General features: G+C 32.3%; 1 long non-coding RNA gene across 1 annotated transcript; it reads left to right on the forward strand.

Annotated features, from left to right (window-relative positions):
* The first annotated feature begins 1,051 nt into the window (after nucleotides 1–1,051).
* Nucleotides 1,052–3,468, forward strand: LOC132747479 (uncharacterized). The gene is made up of 3 exons (XR_009628138.1): nucleotides 1,052–1,083; nucleotides 1,565–1,675; nucleotides 3,363–3,468. It is a non-coding gene; the product is annotated as an uncharacterized LOC132747479 (long non-coding RNA).
* The last annotated feature ends 122 nt before the right edge of the window (nucleotides 3,469–3,590 follow it).

The following is a 3,590-nucleotide window of genomic DNA, read 5'->3' on the forward strand; positions in this document are numbered from 1 at the left end:
GCATACATCCTCATGTTTATTTGTAATACCTTGAGTGCAAATAAAGTTTTCTGTCTGCCTGTCTGTCTTATGCAAAAAATTCAAGTATAATGGCTTTAAAATTATTAACGTCTATGAAAACGCGCAGATAAATATACATGTAGTCGTGCACGCAAAGTAATAAATGAAAAAAAAAAAAAAAAAAAAAAAATATATATATATATATATATATATATATATATATATATATATATATATATATATATATATATATATATATATATATATATATATATATATATATATATATATATATAATTGATTGATTCATTCATTCATTCATTCATTCATTCATTCATAATAATATTTATTTATTTATTTATTTATTTATTTATTTATTTATTTATTTATTTATTTATTTATTCATTCATTCATTCATTCATTCTTTCATTCATCCATCCATTCATTCATTCATTTATTAGTTTTATTTGCGCTGCGCGCACCTAACCAATTTATTTATGTTAGTACGTACTAATAAACTTTAACCTACACTTTATTTAATATTGTATTGTAAAATTTGGTTCGTAAGAATAGCTATTTGTTTTAATACACCGTGAACAGAATGACGTTCTACGACATTGCGCTGGCACCCTTACTTCACGATATGCAGACGATATTTTACTTCTGCTTACTATATACATATATTTAAACTGCCACTTATACATATTATAAAGTGGAATTGTTTTCCTTAAATGCAATCTGTTAAAAAGCCTATCTGTTAGTAAAGTTGCCATAAAAATGTCTCGATAAATGATTGTTTGCGACATCAGTGAAGTTCGTGAAACTCGTCTTTATTTTGCCGCTCCCGGTTTTTCTATTTTTTTGTGTGTATGTGTGTTCCCTGCCCGGCTTCTCAACCTTATAAAGATGTGATTGTTCGTGCGCAATATTTCTAGCAGGAATGTATGCGTGTGTTCCCGTCTCGGTTTCCCAACTTAAGCTATGATGAGGAGGCAGTACACAGTTTCGGCTGTTTAGTTTCGAATTGGCCAGGGTGGAATTCACAAATAAGAGACAGTTTTGAAATTGAAGTGGATATTTGAGGTTCTAAATGTTTATAGTTACTATATTTCAAGTTTCAATGGCTAGTATTGTGTTTCAGTCATTTAGTAAAATTGAATTTAGTGGCGTTGATCCTTGTTTTTATGAGAGAGTACCTGTCGGATGCGAACGTGTGGTTTCTGGAGCTAGCCGGTGAATCAGCTCTTCAATTTGAAGGGTATGCAGAAGACTTAGAATAGTGAAAAAAGTAGGTGGATGGCACCCCGTTTGGATGTTATTTTCAGATTGTGCATGGTTTAAGAAGGAAGAAACAATATAGCTTGTGATTTAAGTTTTTGACGTTAATATATTGTTGTATTTTGCGTATAGGGATAATCCGCTTATTTTGTCGTTGATCTTCGCGACCAAAACAATGAAAAAACACAGGGCTGTGTGCCAGAAAACTAGAAGGTGGACATGTATTTTTAATTGTTTGCTGTGAGATACATATATAATTGTTAAATATGAAATGCATTTATTTCAGGTGTGTGATTACAGACTTGTGTGTGAGGTTTTGATTGTGGCGCAGTCAGTTGTTTGCCGAGAAGCCTTGAAAACTGTGTATTGCCCCCTTAAGAGCAAAATTTGATTTTTTGTAAGTACTTTTTAATATCATAATTACATGTTTATATTGACCCAAAGCTGTGGCAATGGTGAAATATGAGCTTTTAAAGTGCATATTTTGCCTCATGTCTATATTAGAGAGCAAAATCAAGGGGATGTAATTCTTCATTGACAGTTAAAATCATGCATTTAAGTGTTTGGTGAGCTATTCATCTTCACATTTAAGCTCACCTGAGTCATTTTCTCTAACATAGTGGTTCTAGGAGCATCAAATGATAGAAAAAAGCAATTTTCGTATAAAATTTTGGACTATCGCATCGATTCCAACCATTTTAGTTCAAATGAAGGCCTCGGATTGGGCATTTTTTGCGAGGCCAGTCCAATTTTATAAGTAATTTTTCTGAACATGTTTTTCAGAACTGTTTCATACTGGGAGTTGGTCATAAATGGTTGAAATAGCCAAATACTTGAAAAATATCAATTTTTATCTATCTGACCGTTTTTTTAAATTTTATAAGCAGATTTTGAAGGGGCGGTCAAAATAAAACCCTAAAACAAGGGTTTATTTTCTCAAAAAGCCCAAAAACATCCCCAATCCCAATTTTTCCTTTCGGGAATTTCTAAATTAGGGATTATGTAAATCAGTTTCACTTTTAAATCCTTTAAATGTTATTTTGCTTTTTATCTTGAAGGGAGATTTCATCAAAAATGACAATTTTTTTATTGTCTTAGGTTTGAAATTTTAGGGGATGGCGCTTTTTTGCCCAATAACTGAAATTGAAAACTTGATCAAAAACCTCTCTAAGCAGAAAATTTGGAAACAGGAAAAAGAAGTTGGCCATCTTAAAATGGATTGAAAAATGCCGAATATATGCTTTGCAAAGGAAAAAAGTTTTGTAAAAATTGTAAAAGCATCATTTAAAATGTGTTTTGTGGACTTTGAAATATTTCTTGTTTTGTCATTAAAAAATGGGTAATTTTAATGTAAATTCTCAGTATTCATGACCTTTTTTTATTGGCAATATTTGCTGAAGCATGTAGTGCCCTTATATAATTCAGTGGTAAATTTCATTCAAATTGATCAAATTATAGAAATGAAGGTCAAAATTGTGGGTTTTAAAAATGTTTTGTTGTGCTTTAAGGAGGCAGTACACAGTTTCGGCTGTTTAGTTTCGAATTGGCCAGGGTGGAATTCACAAATAAGAGACAGTTTTGAAATTGAAAGTGGATATTTGAGGTTCTAAATGTTTATAGTTACTATATATTTCAAGTTTCAATGGCTAGTATTGTGTTTCAGTCATTTAGTAAAATTGAATTTAGTGGCGTTGACCCTTCTTTTTATGAGAGAGTACCTGTCGGATGCGAACGTGTGGTTTCTGGAGCTAGCGGTGAATCAGCTCTTCAATTTGAAGGGTATGCAGAAGACTTAGAATAGTGAAAAAAGTAGGTGGATGGCACCCCGTTTGGATGTTATTTTCAGATTGTGCATGTTTAAAGAAGGAAGAAACACTATAGCTTGTGATTTAAGTTTTTGACGTTAATATATTGTTGTATTTTGCGTATAGGGATAATCCGCTTATTTTGTCGTTGATTTTCGCGACCAAAACAATGAAAAACACAGGGCTGTGTGCCAGAAAACTAGAAGGTGGACATGTATTTTTAATTGTTTTGCTGGATATACATATATAATTGTTAAATATGAAATGCATTTATTTCAGGTGTGTGATTACAGACTTGTGTGTGAGGTTTTGATTGTGGCGCAGTCAGTTGTTTGCCGAGAAGCCTTGAAAACTGTGTATTGCCCCCTGAATGATGAAATGTTGAACCTGATTCTTTATCTTATAGATGCTTGTTCTGATCGAGGTAATGCGGTCAAAGCGCCTTATGACCCCGATCTGATTAAGACAGCACAATTCGGATGCCTGATATTTATGATTGTCAAGAGT

Source organism: Ruditapes philippinarum, unplaced genomic scaffold (assembly GCF_026571515.1).
Source record: "Ruditapes philippinarum isolate M1 unplaced genomic scaffold, ASM2657151v2 ctg13058_1_1_1_1, whole genome shotgun sequence".
Taxonomy (NCBI): Eukaryota; Metazoa; Mollusca; class Bivalvia; order Venerida; family Veneridae; genus Ruditapes; species Ruditapes philippinarum.